The 17,389-nt window shown below is 41.6% G+C and overlaps 1 long non-coding RNA gene across 1 annotated transcript; it reads left to right on the top strand.

The window, feature by feature from the left end:
- The first annotated feature begins 3,591 nt into the window (after nt 1–3,591).
- LOC133105652 (uncharacterized) lies at nt 3,592–6,376 on the top strand. The gene is made up of 3 exons (XR_009703884.1): nt 3,592–3,727; nt 6,111–6,184; nt 6,273–6,376. It is a non-coding gene; the product is annotated as an uncharacterized LOC133105652 (long non-coding RNA).
- Nucleotides 6,377–17,389: the final 11,013 nt, after the last annotated feature.

Consider the following 17,389-nt stretch of genomic DNA (forward strand, 5'->3'; position numbering starts at 1 on the left):
CACCGTGGAGCCAGAACAGACAGTAGTCGTGAGCGTGAGGTGGAGGTTCGGAGAGGGGGAGGTGCCAAGTGGCCTGTGGAGGCTGAACAAAGAGGTCTGGCAGGGGTGTAGGGTCTGATGATTTTTTGTAGGTAAGCTGGGGAAGACCCTTTAACTGCTTGGAAGGCTAGCACCAATGTTTTGAATTTGATGCGAGCCATGACAGGCAGCCAGTGGAGGGAAGTAAGCAGGGGGGTGACGTGTGAGTATTTGGGAAGGTTGAAGACCAGACGAGCTGCTGCATTCTGGATGAGTTGGAGGGGTCTGATGGCGGACGCTGGGAGGCCAGCCAAGAGGGAATTGCAGTAGTCCAGGTGGGACAGAACCATCGCTTGGACCAGGAGCTGGGTCGAGTAGGGGGTGAGAAAGGGGGGGATTCTCCGTATGTTGTATAGGAAGAACCTGCAAGACCGGGTCACCGCCGCAATGTTCTCGGAAAGGGACAGTCTGCTGTCCATCACCACGCCGAGGTTCCTTGCACTGGGTGATGGCGTGAGTGTGGTATCCCCGAGGGAAATGGACTTCAATTAATGCCAAGATATAAACAATCATATTGTTTTTTCAATTTGCTGTTTTTCCTTGGCACTAATCAAATGTACCAAATCAAACTATGATTTTTTTTTCAGAAATCACAGAGACGCAGGACAGCTACGCAATTTCACTGCCAGCCAGTCGGCAGCATTTACACAGGTTTCCAGCTATGGATGCCTCTCATTCACTTATTCACACACACACACACAAACACACACACACACACCCAACACTTTTGGATAAAAACACTATATAAATGCAGTCCATTTACCATTATGTTACAAACAAGATGCACAAAAAACATGCATTTAATTTCAACCTGTGTTCAATATGGATATTCAATGTTGGATGATTAGTTGCAGCGTCTGCAGGTTCATCCTTTTATACAGTGCGGCATTTGCAAATTCTTGGCATTTTTTAACTTTCTATTTATAAATTCATTTGTTTTAATGACTTAGGTCATTCAAACAACACAGTATGTTGCTAAAACTAGTCAGTATGTCATTAAACATCTTTAGAAATCGACTCAGTAAGTAATTTTGAGGGTTTGGTGGTCTGACACTTTATAGTCTTTTTGTTTTGATTTTAGTTTTTCAATAATTTTTTTGTTCCGACTGCTGAATGTAAAGCACTTTGAGTTATATTTTATGTATGAAAGGTGCAATATAACTAAAGCTTTTTGTTATTATTGGTATTATTTAAGACTTCTTTTTAAGTCAAAGAAATACATTTTCATAACCCCCCCCCCCCCCCAAAAAAAGAAAACCCACAAAAACTTTGCTCTCCTGTAGCAAAAGCAAATAAAGAGATAAGTTAAATTTGCCCGCAATTACTCCGTCTGACAACTTCTTAAAATAGCTCCTGTAATTAATGCAACGGTACTTTTGTTTTCTTCTGCCTCAAGGAAAATTTCAATCAGTTCAATATTGCGAAATACTTAATGACGCATATGCTGTCCGTGCGTATCTGTACCTGTTTTCAGTGACACACTAATAATTTTTTTTTTTTTACAGGAATAAATGTGATATTCATCATACTTACACCCCTGAAGGCATCGGGCAGCCCTGGGAAAGCAGTCCTCCATTGTGGCAATGTGCTGAAGTCTTATGTTTCCGTTATGGGAGTGAAAAAAAGGTTAAATCACAGAGATGCAGGACGGCTACGCAATTTCACTGCCAACCAGTCGGCAGCATTTACACAGTCTGAAAATGGCCCTTATCTGCGTTCCCTCTGCGTTTCAGAGCCTTGCATCGTCCACCACTTCTCCACCTGCTCCTGGCTCCGTCCTGGGGCAGCCCGTGAACCTGCCCTTCAGTCGATGGCCTGATGGCTCTTCCCTGGGGGGGGTGGCTCATCATCGCTGCCTGCTCCATGTCTGCGCCCCCTCCTTCCTGGAGCTGGACCTGCAAACCCTCATCTGCAAAACGCTTTTCTCACTGGATAAAAATATTGAGTTATTAAATCTTCCAAACTTGGTCTCTGTGGTTGAATTGTAATTCACCTTTCATCAAGATTGCTTTTTTTGACAGTCACAAAGCCTACGTCGTAAATTAGTCTCTGATGAGCGTCTTTCTTGTAAGTTGAGCACATTGTGACGCTGGTCGTCACTGGAGCATAGACTGAATTGGGAACTGAGTTTACTGACACGGAGAGGGGTATGTTTTTGCATTATTGTTTGAGAAAACAATGTGGGGAAAGTGAAGCATGTTTAAAATAAATATGGGCCAAAAGAAAGGGCTAAATGTCACTGAAAAGGTGATCCAAACTGCGTACCCATTCCAATAAAGTATTCCAACTATTAGAAGTCGCGTTTTCTGCCTTTCCTTTCAAATTTCTGAACATTTCAGATTCCCAAAATCTCCCAAAGCATTCTCATAGCCTGAAAGTCAAACTCCATATGCACAATGTCCTTACTGCTGTGTCACAATTTTTAAATTATTTTTGATAAGAAAAGTAATGTATTCATGTCTTGTCATGCTTCACCGCAATGCAGCCAGGCAGGTAAACTGAGGCTCATTTTCTCTTTTGAAGGGAAAACCTGGGAATGAGAGGTTTAGATGTTGGGGATTTTTAGGTCACGTGGAAAGTGCCAGTATGAGGATTTCACCTGTGCATTAGGGATAAGCAAAAAGGTGTGCTGGGATATTTAATAGCCACAAATTAGTCACAAATTCAGTATTGTCTCATCTGGAAGCGACCGCTGCCTCAGCAATCTATCTCACTCATACCAGAAACAGCATTATCTTTGAAGAATCTCTTTAGCATTGAAGAGGATGTGTCTGTTTTTCCTTGTGTGTGTGACTGTGCATGTGTGTGTGTTTTTTTGTGTGTGTGTGTGCTCTCTCCCCCCTAGACCCAAAGATGAATCTTTTTGAGCCAAATTTGATCCACAGAACTACAAACAACTTTTCAGTGTTGTATGCCATACTATCAACAGCCAATATCCTCTGCCGGGTCAAATTGTACCTGTAACACCACAGATGATGTAACCAGACAACGGGACCTTCAGGATTGAATAAAATGGTGACCACTGGTTTTGTTTTGTTTATAGAGCTGTTTCTGAGGATATCCTGAAGCCCTGTTCCAATACAAAAAACTAGATACAAAACAACGGGTCAGATTTGACCCTGACACAATAGGAGTGCTGAACCCCAAAATGTAAATGAAAATGTTCCTTCTTCCATAAGTAGAGGTATGTAGAGGTAAGTGACTTAAATCGATGAGCTAAGATAGACGCGATGGTAACGTTCTATAGCTCAGGCATTTGGCATTTTGAATATCCTGGAAATTGTGTGTGTCTACCTTCCATTATGGCAGAAACTAATTTATTCACAGCTTTGCATAAAGAGAACAAAACATTTTTGGTACGTCACAGGGTGTGGCAACTAAAATTTATGCCAAATGGGGCAACCTGTTTTATTAGCAGACTAAGTATGTCGACATATTTAGGGTGTCGGTAATTTGACGTCATCTTGTCTTGTTATAAATGTGGCAGGACTAAGGCAGGTATTGCATGTGCAAAGCCAGAGCTTTAGAGGAACATCACCTAAGTGTTCACTTCAGCTTCACAATAATTTCGGCTGAAAAAACCTTGTAGGACGCAAGCTTCAGCAGAAGACTACCTTTTTAAGTGCCTGAAAAGCATCACCGAACAAAGGTAAGTGATGATTGAAATTAAACATATTTATTGAAAATTAAACATATTTATTATTTCTTATAATGCAAGTCTTTTATTGAGCAGACATTAAGTGTTTTTGATTATTTTTGAGTATTTTTCCATGGTTGCTACATATGATTCTGACAAAATTTAGGAAGAGACCACCATTCCAGAGAAAATAGCTTATCCAGAAGTTTATATAATTAGGTGTGGCCAGGGCCCATACTCCCATGAACTCACAGGAGGCTTGTTGACTGAAATATTGGGTGTTCTAAGCCAAACAATGACTGAAGGACAAACGCAATTTCTCATCTGATCTTTTTTTTGTTTAGCAGTCAAAATATCAGAGGTAAAACAGTTTAACTTTCAGCAATAAGCATTTTCTCCAGTCAAATGTGATGTTTCAAATTCATGCTAGGTTCAAACCCACATGCTACCTTAGCTGGCTACGTAATGGCTGCCCAGGTTGGCAATGGTTGTAACACTTAATTCTAATTAAAACAAATTGCTTTTGCCATGAATTTATTTCTCAGCATATCTAAGCAATGGAGACAAACAAGACAGTGGTGTCCCTGGAGAGAATACAGATGTTAGAAATAGGCCATTTTATAATGAATAAAGTTCTTGTGGAAATTTCCTGGAGTGGGTCTGATTTAAGCAAAATGTATGTTCCTGCTACATACATCCCCAGCTAGTGTTTGCAACTCACCCCAGTTGCAGGGGTAGGTTGTAACAGTGGACCTCTTTGTATCTTACATGAACTCACACATTCGGTGGTTTTTGCAGTGGGGTGGCCAGTAGTGTTGTGGTTAAGGTAAATGACTGGGACCCGCAAGGTTGGTGGTTCTAATCCCAGTGTAGCCACAACAAGCAAGCAAGGCCCTTAACCGTGCATTGTTTGAGGGGAGGATTGTCTCCTGCTTTGTCTAATCAACTGTCTGTTTCTCTGGATAAGAGCGTCTGCCAAATGCCATTTTTGTAATGTAGTGGATGTCTAACTGGCTGGTATTTGGAGCAGACAATTTTGGGCAGCACTCTTTAATGGGGTGGCTCAGGCAGGCAGGCAGGTTGTGGGTTAGAGCCCTACCCCGGCTGCAGGCAGGCAGGTTGTGGGTTAAAGCCCTACCCCGGCCTCTCCTTACACCGCCGGCATGGTACTTTGGTGCTTCAGTTTTCCTCCCGCAGTCAGGTAATGACATGCAGGTCAGGTTAATTTGAGAGTCTAAATTGCGGCTTGGTGAACTCCCTAATATCCCCCTTGATCGAGGCACCCTGCCTCAGAACTGGAGTTGGTCCTCAGTACTTATTTTGTTGCCTTAGATGGCAATGACAACCACACACAGATCAAATGAATAAATGCATACATAAATTAAATCAAAGTTTGAGACCACTGGTATAAACACTCATCATTCTGAACTTGTACATGTGACAGTAAAAAGTGTTACAATCATCCCAGGTCACCCCTACCCATACATGATGAAAATTGTGCGAAGACATTCGGAAGTATTTTCCCAAACAGAGAGTGGCCACTGTGTGGAATATCTTGCCAGGTCATGTAGTAATAATGTCGGACACTCAAGGCGAGTCTGGACTTTGGTAATCTGAAGCGGTGTTGGGCTGAATGGCCTGTTCTGTTCATTAAGCGATGTGATTTAAGAGCATTTTTCACCAAATTAAATATCAAACTACAGCACAAACATGAGGGACGCCATTTCAGCTACTAATATATTCGGTCCATGAGCCCCAGAGAAAGGATGCAAATATCCCAAAAATAAGGGTCAGAAATACAGACATTGTGAGGAGGATTTGAGCTTAGTGTCTCCAGCTGAAGCGACACTAAGGGGGATTTCTTTCAGGTTTTTATACATCTAAAACTGACTCATTAGGTTTATTGAATAAGTTCCTTACTGTTGTGTCAGGAGAATGAGAGGACCTTTATCAGTTAAAAACTAATGAAATGAATCATTTTCCACACAGAGTCATTAATATATGGACGAGTGGCTGCAGAAACCATAGCTGATTAACACAGGGCGATATATATTTTTTTGTAGATGGCAGGTAAAACTACATTGTGTACATATAGGTGTAATGGGCAGCTCTAATAATTGAACTCTCTGCAGTTGATGCACTTGTCAAAATATTTCGTGTTATTTAAGAATTGGAGTTTAGATTTATTCTGTTATCACGGTGAAATAAGAAATAAAAATGATCAAAATATCTTACCAAGCGCCAGTGAATGACACTGTAAAGGATTCTCAAAATAAATCCCTCTTATTGTATTTTTAACTGCCTTCTAATTTCCCTTGTTTTGTCAAATTGATATTAGATAAGTTCTGATCTCTGAAATGATGCTAAAATTCTGACTTCATTGATTCTCTTCTAGATTTGTTGGAAAAGTTTAAAAAGATACATTTAAGATGAAAGGAAAATACCTGGTGGCATTGTTCCTGTTTTTAGGTAAGTGAATCCATATCGCGCATGAATAGTAAATAGTGAAAATTAAATGTACGTTACAACAACTGAAGAAAATTACATTTCATTCCAGCAACTGCAGGCCCCACTACAACTGCAGCCCCGACTACAACTGCAGCCCCGACCACAACTGCAGCCCCCACTACAACTGCAGCCCCCACTACAACTGCAGCCCCCACTACAACTGCAATCCCAACAACAACTGCAGCCCCCACTACAACTGCAGCCCCGACTACAACTGCAGCCCCCACTACAACTGCAGCCTCCACTACAACTGCAGCCCCCACTACAACTGCAATCCCAACAACAACTGCAGCCCCCACTACAACTGCAGCCCCGACTACAACTGCAGCCCCCACTACAACTGCAGCCTCCACTACAACTGCAGCCTCCACTACAACTGGAGCCCCGACTACAACTGCAGCCCCCACTACAACTGCAGCCCCCACTACAACTGCAGCCCAGACTACAACTGCACCCCCCAATACAACTGTAGCCCCGACTACAACTGGAGCCGCCACTACAACTGTAGCCCCGACTACAACTGCAGCCCCCACTACAACTGCAGCCCCGACAACAACTGCACCCCCCACTACAACTGCAGCCCCGACAACAACTGCAGCCCCGACTACAACTGCACCCCCCAATACAACTGTAGCCCCCACTACAACTGCAGCCTCCACTACAACTGCAGCACCGACTACAACTGCAGCCCCGACTACAACTGCACGCCCCACTACGACTGCAGCCCCCACTACAACTGCAGCCCCGACAACAACTGCAGCCCCCACTACAACTGTAGCCCCGACTACAACTGTAGCCCCGACTACAACTGCAGCCCCGACTACAACTGCAATCCCAACAACAACTGCAGCCCCGACTACAACTGCAGCCCCCACTACAACTGCAGCCCCCACTACAACTGTAGCCCCGACTACAACTGCACCCCCCACTACAACTACAGCAACGACTACAACTGCAGCCCCCACTACAACTGCAGCCTCCACTACAACTGCAGCCCCAACTACAACTGTAGCCCCGACTACAACTGCAGCCCCGACTACAACTGCACCCCGCAATACAACTACAGCAACGACTACAACTGCAGCCCCTACAACCAGCAGTGCCATGGCAACAAACTCACCCCAGGAAGTCATCACTTTTCTGTTTCCTCTTCTTCTGGTCATTTACAGTCTGTCAGCAGATATGAGGCTGCCTCAGTTTTAGCCAGATAAATAACCCTTTATGATTTAGACCCTTGATGCTACTCTCTTAATTTATTTTAATAGATTCCTCAAGAATTGCTGCTCCTTCACTGAGTGCCTCATTGAGGTATTGATCAGGGAATCAAAGTTATTTATCCATATGGGGTCCAAAAGTCTGAGAAAAGCTGGTGGACATTCTGAAATGAATGTCATATTTTGAAAGATTTGACTTTTTACTCAAATTCTTATGCTGATAATATAACAAGTAAAGAAAAACTTTGTATTCAATTAGAAAATAATGCATTTTCACTTGTGGTCTCAGACTTTTGGACCTCACTGTATATCATATGTATTATTTATTTTTTTCACACTTCTTGTAGAGAAAAGAAAGCTTTTAATATTGACAGACAATGAAATGAAACAGTTTAAGTCAAAATGGTTTAAATGGAGAACTGCACCCCTTTTGTAAGATCTTTCTCCTCATCTCATCTAGATGATTATATATCTTTGGATGATCTCTAAAAATGTGAATGCTGTAATATGTGATTGCTCTATTTATATATTTATAAATAAATGGTATCATGATTAAGTTGTTATTATACAGTAGTGTGACTGTTTCTTTAAGAGGGTGAAAGAAGGCACTTAATTTCATTATCAGCTGAGTGACATACATCTTAAACAGGGGTTATTGGTCCATGTACGTTTTGGTTATTTGTTTTCAAGCAAAATTGAAAAAATGGAATCAAAAGACAAAAAAGGAAAAAAAACAGTTCAAAAAACAGCCCAATTTATTTATTTTTTTGCCAATATTCAGTATTCCTTTTTGGGATAGCACCCTATACCGTCTACCTCTCATTTCTGACTTTCATTATAATCCGTCTGTGCTACCTTCACAACTGCTCAACACCCACCTGTCACTTGAATGATGCCAGTGACAAATTACCCAGAACCCTAACTTTATGCTCGCAAGCCTTTCTGTCAATAACTCTGCCTGTAGTTAACAGTGAATATGATCTGACAGTATATTTGACAAAAAAAATCATGTCCCCAAATCAATAACTTTTTTCAGGTGAGATATGCATGGTAGCTATATGACTGTCTGTCGTAGCCTCAAGTAGGCCTACATTCATTGCGAGTTGAATTGCGAGGACAATATGTGCCATGATAAATGAAGGGATTATGCAAATCCAGGAATAGATTTGCCTCTTCACACACCAATCAGCTTTCATGGCTCTATCTTGGAAAAAGAATAATCGGCCAAAAAAATAATAGGCCTACTCTGTGCATAATTGCAGAATAAGTACATATTCTGTGCTTCTGCAGTGCAAAACAATTCATGGTGTTAAATGCAAACACACTCGGCTGAATGTAGCATGTCCTACTTATTAAGCACACTTATTAAGCACACTTAGGAGCCAGCAATAACATTTCACTGCTCATTGTACTCGTATGATGGAGTATGAAAAAAACACAACAGAAACATTAACTTGACCTTGACTTCGACCTTAATCCTGCTTGCTAAATCGGCCAAATAGACTCACCTGTTAGTTAAGTCCAACCCATGATTGATAGGACACACACAATCATTGATTGGAAACACAGTTAAAACATTTTTATTGTTGATTAAACAAAATGATTTGATTGGCTATAGGCTACTATAAGTAGAAAAATAAACTGTTCAAATGGTCTTTTTTCGCCAACTACTATAGGGATTCAGTTTCATCTGACAATTTCTCAAGGCAGCCAATCAAGCTGTTATATATATATATAAATATATAGTGATAGTTTTATATTTGATTTGGCTATTTAAAATTAAACTCAACACTTCCATTGATTCAGTCCAGTGAGAGCTTGATTCTAACCTGGATGAGATGTCCTCAAAAGATTTAATGCACAATAGTTGACACTTCATATGATGTTCACGGTCTCTGTAGATTATTCACTGCATAAACGCCTTTCTATAGATGCCTATCTGTTTTATTTTTTTTTCTAGCTATCAACATATCCACATTTCTATTACTTTTTTTAAGACATTGGACAAACCCATTGATGAGGAGGTTCACACAGTGACACCTGCTGGTCATAATATGTAACTACGTTTGGCGTGTTTGCTGTTGGTTCACTGCTGGAATTGACACTTTTACATTACATTATTGGCATTTGGCAGATGCTCTTATCCAGAGCGACGTACAACAAAGTGCATACCCATAACCAGGGATAAGTGCGCTGAAAGACCCTAGAGGGAAGTACAATTTCAACTGCTACCTGTACAACAAAGATAAGGACGAGGGCCAATATTTTTTTATTTTTTTATTTTTTTTTGGGAACAAAGAAACAAACAAAACAGAGCAAAAGTGACCAAAGTTAATTATCCAAACACTGCTTACCTAGCCAACTAAAAATACCGAGACACAAAGCAAGTCACAGAGACAACAATTAAGGTTCACAGGGAGGTAGGGAGGGATGGGGAGAGGTGCTGCTTGAAGAGGTGTGTCTTCAGCTTGCACTTGAAGGTGGGGAGAGATTCTACAGTTCTGACCTCAACGGGGAGTTCGTTCCATCACCGTGGAGCCAGAACAGACAGTAGTCGTGAGCGTGAGGTAGAGGTTCGGAGAGGGGGAGGTGCCAAGTGGCCTGTGGAGGCTGAACGAAGAGGTCTGGCAGGGGTGTAGGGTCTGATGATTTTTTGTAGATAAGCTAGGGAAAACGCCTTAACTGCTTGGAAGGCTAGCACCAATGTTTTGAATTTGATGCGAGCCATGACAGGCAGCCAGTGGAGGGAAGTAAGCAGGGGGGTGACGTGTGAGTATTTGGGAAGGTTGAAGACCAGACGAGCTGCTGCATTCTGGATGAGTTGGAGGGGTCTGATGGCGGACGCTGGGAGGCCAGCCAAGAGGGAATTGCAGTAGTCCAGGCAGGACAGAACCATCGCTTGGACCAGGAGCTGGGTCGAGTAGGGGGTGAGAAAGGGGCGGATTCTCCGGATGTTGTATTGGAGGAATCTGCATGATCGGGTCACCGCCGCAATGTTCTCGGAAAGGGACAGTCTGCTGTCCATCACCACACCGAGGTTCCTTGCACTGGGTGATGGCGTGAGTGTGGTATCCCCGAGGGAAATGGACTTCAATTAATGCCAAGATATAAACAATCATATTGTTTTTTCAATTTGCTGGTTTTCCTTGGCACTAATCAAATGTACCAAATCAAACTATGATTTTTTTTTCAGAAATCACAGAGACGCAGGACGGCTACGCAATTTCACTGCCAGCCAGTCGGCAGCATTTACACAGGTTTCCAGCTATGAATGCCTCTCATTCACTTATTCACACACACACACACAAACACACACACACACACCCAACACTTTTGGATAAAAACACTATATAAATGCAGTCCATTTACCATTATATTACAAACAAGATGCACAAAAAACATGCATTTAATTTCAACCTGTGTTCAACATGGATATTTAATGTTGGATGATTAGTTGCAGCGTCTTCAGGTTCATCCTTTTATGCAGTGCGGCATTTGCAAATTCTTGGCATTTTTTAACTTTCTATTAATAAATTCATTTGTTTTAATGACTTTGGTCATTCAAACAACACAGTATGTTGCTAAAACCAGTCAGTATGTCATTAAACATCTTTAGAAATCGACTCAGTAAGTAATTTTGAGGGTTTGGTGGTCTGACACTTTATAGTCTTTATAGATACGAAACAACGGGTCAGATTTGACCCTGACACAATAGGAGTGCTGAACCCCAAAATGAAAATGAAAATGTTCCTTCTTCCATAAGTAGAGGGTGCATGTGACTTAAATCGATGAGCTAAGATAGGCGCAATGGTAACTATCTATAGCTCAGGCATTTGGCATTTTGAATATCCTGGAAATTGTGCGTGTCTACCTGCCATTACGACAGAAACTATGCGCACAGCTTTGCATAAAGAGAGCAAAACATTTTTGGTCAGTCACAGGGCGTGGCAATAAAAATGTATGCCAAATGGGGCAACCTGTTGTATTAGCCTGCTCCATGTCTGCATTCCCCTCTGGTTGAATTCACCTTTCACCAAGATTGCTTTTTTTGTCACAAAGCCTACGTCGTAAATTAGTCTCTGATGAGCGTCTTTCTTGTAAGTTGAGCACATTGTGCCTCTCTTCGTCACCGGAGCATAGACTGAATTGGGAACTGAGTTTACTGACACGGAGAGGGGTATGTTTTTGCATTATTGTTTGAGAAAACAATGTGGGGAAAGTCAAGCATGTTTCAAATAAATATGGGCCAAAAGAAAGGGCTAAATGTCACTGAAAAGGTGATCCAAACTGCGTACCCATTCAAATAAAGTATTCCAACTATTAGAAGTCGCGTTTTCTGCCTTTCCTTTCAAATTTCTGAACATTTCAGATTCCCAAAATCTCCCAAAGCATTCTCATAGCTTGAAAGTCAAACTCCATATGTGCAATGTCCTTACTGCTGTGTCACAATTTTTTAATAATTTTTGATAAGAAAAGTAATTTATTCATGTCTTGTCATGCTTCACCGCAATGCAGCCAGGCAGGTAAACTGAGGCTCATTTTCTCTTTTGAAGGGAAAACCTGGGAATGAGAGGTTTAGACGTTGGGGATGTTTAGGTCACGTGGAAAGTGCCAGAATGAGGATTTCACCTGTGCATTAGGGATAAGCAAAAAGGTGTGCGGGGATATTTAATAGCCACAGTTAGTCACAAATTCAGTATTGTCTCATCTGGAAGCATGCCTCAGCAATCTATCTCACTCATACCAGAAACAGCATTATCTTTGAAGAATCTCTTTAGCATTGAAGAGGATGTGTCTGTTTTTCCTTGTGTGTGTGACTGTGCATGTGTGTGTGTTTTTTGTGTGTGTGTGCTCTCTCTCCCCTAGACCCAAAGATGAATCTTGTTTGAGTCAAATTTGATCCACAGAACTACAAACAACTTTTCAGTGTTGTATGCCATACTATCAACAGCCAATATCCTCTGCCGGGTCAAATTTTACCCAAAGCACCACAGATGATGTAACCAGACAACGGGACCTTCAGGATTGAATAAAATGGTGACCACTGGTTTTGTTTTGTTTATATAGCTGTTTTTGAGGATATCCTGAAGCCCTGTTCCAATACAAAAAACTAGATACAAAACAACGGGTCAGATTTGACCCTGACACAATAGGAGTGCTGAACCCCAAAATGTAAATGAAAATGTTCCTTCTTCCATAAGTAGAGGTAAGTAGAGGTAAGTGACTTAAATCGATGAGCTAAGATAGACGCGATGGTAACGTTCTATAGCTCAGGCATTTGGCATTTTGAATATCCTGGAAATTGTGTGTGTCTACCTTCCATTATGGCAGAAACTAATTTATTCACAGCTTTGCATAAAGAGAACAAAACATTTTTGGTACGTCACAGGGTGTGCCAAATGGGGCAACCTGTTTTATTAGCAGACTAAGTATGTCGACATATTTAGGGTGTCGGTAATTTGACGTCATCTTGTCTTGTTATAAATGTGGCAGGACTAAGGCAGGTATTGCATGTGCAAAGCCAGAGCTTTAGAGGAACATCACCTAAGTGTGCACTTCAGCTTCACAATAATTTCGGCTGAAAAAACCTTGTAGGACGCAAGCTTCAGTAGAAGATTACCTTTTTAAGTGCCTGAAAAGCATCGCCGAACAAAGGTAAGTGATGATTGAAATTAAACATATTTATTGAAATTAAACATATTTATTATTTCTTATAATGCAAGTCTTTTATTGAGCAGACATTAAGTGTTTTTGATTATTTTTCAGTATTTTTCCATGGTTGCTCCATATGATTCTGACAAAATGTAGGAAGAGACCACCATTCCAGAGAAAATAGCTTATCCAGACGTTTATATAATTTTCCCAGTCCAGTTTGACTTTCGTTAATATCTTATTCTGCGCAGTTTAGGTTGCTATGGGTCTTTTCACAGACCTTTTCTGTTAGCCTCAGAAAAGCCAGTCCTATAACATGTATCTAAGTGTAGGGGAGACCAGGGATGGTTGAAACATTGGGTTAGCTGTAACAGCATCAGCTTCACCAAAAATAAACTAGGTGTGGCCAGGACCCATACTCCCTTGAACTCACAGGAGGCTTGTTGACTGAAATATTGGGTGTTCTAAGCCAAACAATGACTGAAGGACAAACGCAATTTCTCATCTGATCTTTTTTTTGTTTAGCAGTCAAAATATCAGAGGTAAAACAGTTTAACTTTCAGCAATAAGCATTTTCGCCAGTCAAATGTGATGTTTCAAATTCATGCTAGGTTCAAACCCACATGCTACCTTAGCTGGCTACGTAATGGCTGCCCAGGTTGGCAATGGTTGTAACACTTAATTCTAATTAAAACAAATTGCTTTTGCCATGAATTTATTTCTCAGCATATCTAAGCAATGGAGACAAACAAGACAGTGGTGTCCCTGGAGACATTTTATAATGAATAAAGTTCTTGTGGAAATTTCCTGGAGTGGGTCTGATTTAAGCAAAATGTATGTTCCTGCTACATACATCCCCAGCTAGTGTTTGCAACTCACCCCAGTTGCAGGGGTAGGTTGTAACAGTGGACCTCTTTGTATCTTACATGAACTCACACATTCTGTGGTTTTTGCAGTGGGGTGGCCAGTAGTGTTGTGGTTAAGGTAAATGACTGGGACCCGCAAGGTTGGTGGTTCTAATCCCAGTGTAGCCACAACAAGCAAGCAAGGCCCTTAACCGTGCATTGTTTGAGGGGAGGATTGTCTCCTGCTTTGTCTAATCAACTGTCTGTTTCTCTGGACAAGAGCGTCTGCCAAATGCCATTTTTGTAATGTAGTGGATGTCTAACTGGCTTGTATTTGGAGCAGACAATTTTGGGCAGCACTCTTTAATGGGGTGGCTCAGGCAGGCAGGCAGGTTGTGGGTTAGAGCCCTACCCCGGCTGCAGGCAGGCAGGTTGTGGGTTAAAGCCCTACCCCGGCCTCTCCTTACACCGCCGGCATGGTACTTTGGTGCTTCAGTTTTCCTCCCGCAGTCAGGTAATGACATGCAGGTCAGGTTAATTTGAGAGTCCAAATTGCGGCTTGGTGAACTCCCTACTATCCCCCTTGATCGAGGCACCCTGCCTCAGAACTGGAGTTGGTCCTCAGTACTTATTTTGTTGCCTTATATGGCAATGACAACCACACACAGATCAAATGAATAAATGCATACATAAATTAAATCAAAGTTTGAGAGCACTGGTATAAACACTCATCATTCTGAACTTGTACATGTGACAGTAAAAAGTGTTACAATCATCCCAGGTCACCCCTACCCATACATGATGAAAATTGTGCGAAGACATTCGGAAGTATTTTCCCAAACAGAGAGTGGCCACTGTGTGGAATATCTTGCCAGGTCATGTAGTAATAATGCTGGACACTCAAGGCGAGTCTGGACTTTGGTAATCTGAAGCGGTGTTGGTCTGAATGGCCTGTTCTGTTCATTACGCGATGTGATTTAAGAGCATTTTTCACCAAATTAAATATCAAACTACAGCACAAACATTAGGGACGCCATTTCAGCTACTAATATATTCGGTCCATGAGCCCCAGAGAAAGGATGCAAATATCCCAAAAACAAGGGTCAGAAATACAGACATTGTGAGGAGGATTTGAGCTTAGTGTCTCCAGCTGAAGCGACACTAAGGGGGATTTCTTTCAGGTTTTTATACATCTAAAACTGACTCATTAGGTTTATTGAATAAGCTCCTTACTGTTGTGTCAGGAGAATGAGAGGACCTTTATCAGTTAAAAACTAATGCAATGAATCATTTTCCACACAGAGTCATTAATATATGGACGAGTGGCTGCAGAAACCATAGCTGATTAACACAGGGCGATATATATTTTTTTGTAGATGGCAGGTAAAACTACATTGTGTACATATAGGTGTAATGGGCAGCTCTAATAATTGAACTCTCTGCAGTTGATGCACTTGTCAAAATATTTCGAGTTATTTAAGAATTGGAGTTTAGATTTATTCTGTTATCACGGTGAAATAAGAAATAAAAATGATCAAAATATCTTACCAAGCGCCAGTGAATGACACTGTAAAGGATTCTCAAAATAAATCCCTCTTATTGTATTTTTAACTGCCTTCTAATTTCCCTTGTTTTGTCAAATTGATATTAGATAAGTTCTGATCTCTGAAATGATGCTAAAATTATGACTTCATTGATTCTCTTCTAGATTTGTTGGAAAAGTTTAAAAAGATACATTTAAGATGAAAGGAAAATACCTGGTGGCATTGTTCCTGTTTTTAGGTAAGTGAATCCATATCGCGCATGAATAGTAAATAGTGAAAATTAAATGTACGTTACAACAACTGAAGAAAATTACATTTCATTCCAGCAACTGCAGGCCCCACTACAACTGCAGCCCCGACTACAACTGCAGCCCCGACTACAACTGCAGCCTCCACTACAACTGCAATCCCAACAACAACTGCAGCCCCCACTACAACTGCAGCCCCCACTACAACTGCAGCCCCGACTACAACTGCAGCCCCCACTACAACTGCAGCCCCGACAACAACTGCAGCCCCCACTACAACTGCAGCCCCCACTACAACTGTAGCCCCCACTACAACTGCAGCCTCCACTACAACTGCAGCACCGACTACAACTGCAGCCCCGACTACAACTGCACGCCCCACTACAACTGCAGCCCCCACTACAACTGCAGCCCCGACTACAACTGCAGCCCCCACTACAACTGTAGCCCCGACTACAACTGCAGCCCCGACTACAACTGCAGCCCCCACTACAACTGCAGCCCCGACTACAACTGCAGCCCCGACTACAACTGCAATCCCAACAACAACTGCAGCCCCGACTACAACTGCAGCCCCCACTACAACTGTAGCCCCGACTACAACTGCAGCCCCGACTACAACTCCAATCCCAACAACAACTGCAGCCCCCACTACAACTGCAGCCCCCACTACAACTGCAGCCCCCACTACAACTGTAGCCCCCACTACAACTGCAGCCCCCACTACAACTGTAGCCCCGACTACAACTGCAGCCCCCACTACAACTGCAGCCCCCACTACAACTGTAGCCCCCACTACAACTGCAGCCCCCAATACAACTACAGCAACGACTACAACTGCAGCCCCTACAACCAGCAGTGCCATGGCAACAAACTCACCCCAGGAAGTCATCACTTTTCTGTTTCCTCTTCTTCTGGTCATTTACAGTCTGTCAGCAGATATGAGGCTGCCTCAGTTTTAGCCAGATAAATAACCCTTTATGATTTAGACCCTTGATGCTACTCTCTGACGTGTAATTTATTTTAATAGATTCCTCAAGAATTGCTGCTCCTTCACTGAGTGCCTCATTGAGCTATTGATCAGGGAATCAAAGTTATTTATCCATATGGGGTCCAAAAGTCTGAGAAAAGCTGGTGGACATTCTGAAATGAATGTCATATTTTGAAAGATTTGACTTTTTACTCAAATTCTTATGCTGATAATATAACAAGTAAAGAAAAACTTTGTATTCAATTAGAAAATAATGCATTTTCACTTGTGGTCTCAGACTTTTGGACCTCACTGTATATCATATGTATTATTTATTTTTTTCACACTTCTTGTAGAGAAAAGAAAGCTTTTAATATTGACAGACAATGAAATGAAACAGTTTAAGTCAAAATGGTTTAAATGGAGAACTGCACCCATTTTGTAAGATCTTTCTCCTCATCTCATCTAGATGATTATATATCTTTGGATGATCTCTAAAAATGTGAATGCTGTAATATGTGATTGCTCTATTTATATATTTATAAATAAATGGTATCATGATTAAGTTGTTATTATACAGTAGTGTGACTGTTTCTTTAAGAGGGTGAAAGAAGGCACTTAATTTCATTATCAGCTGAGTGACATACATCTTAAACAGGGGTTATTGGTCCATGTATGTTTTGGTTTTTTGTT

This window comes from Conger conger, chromosome 12 (assembly GCF_963514075.1).
Source record: "Conger conger chromosome 12, fConCon1.1, whole genome shotgun sequence".
Lineage (NCBI taxonomy): Eukaryota > Metazoa > Chordata > Actinopteri > Anguilliformes > Congridae > Conger > Conger conger.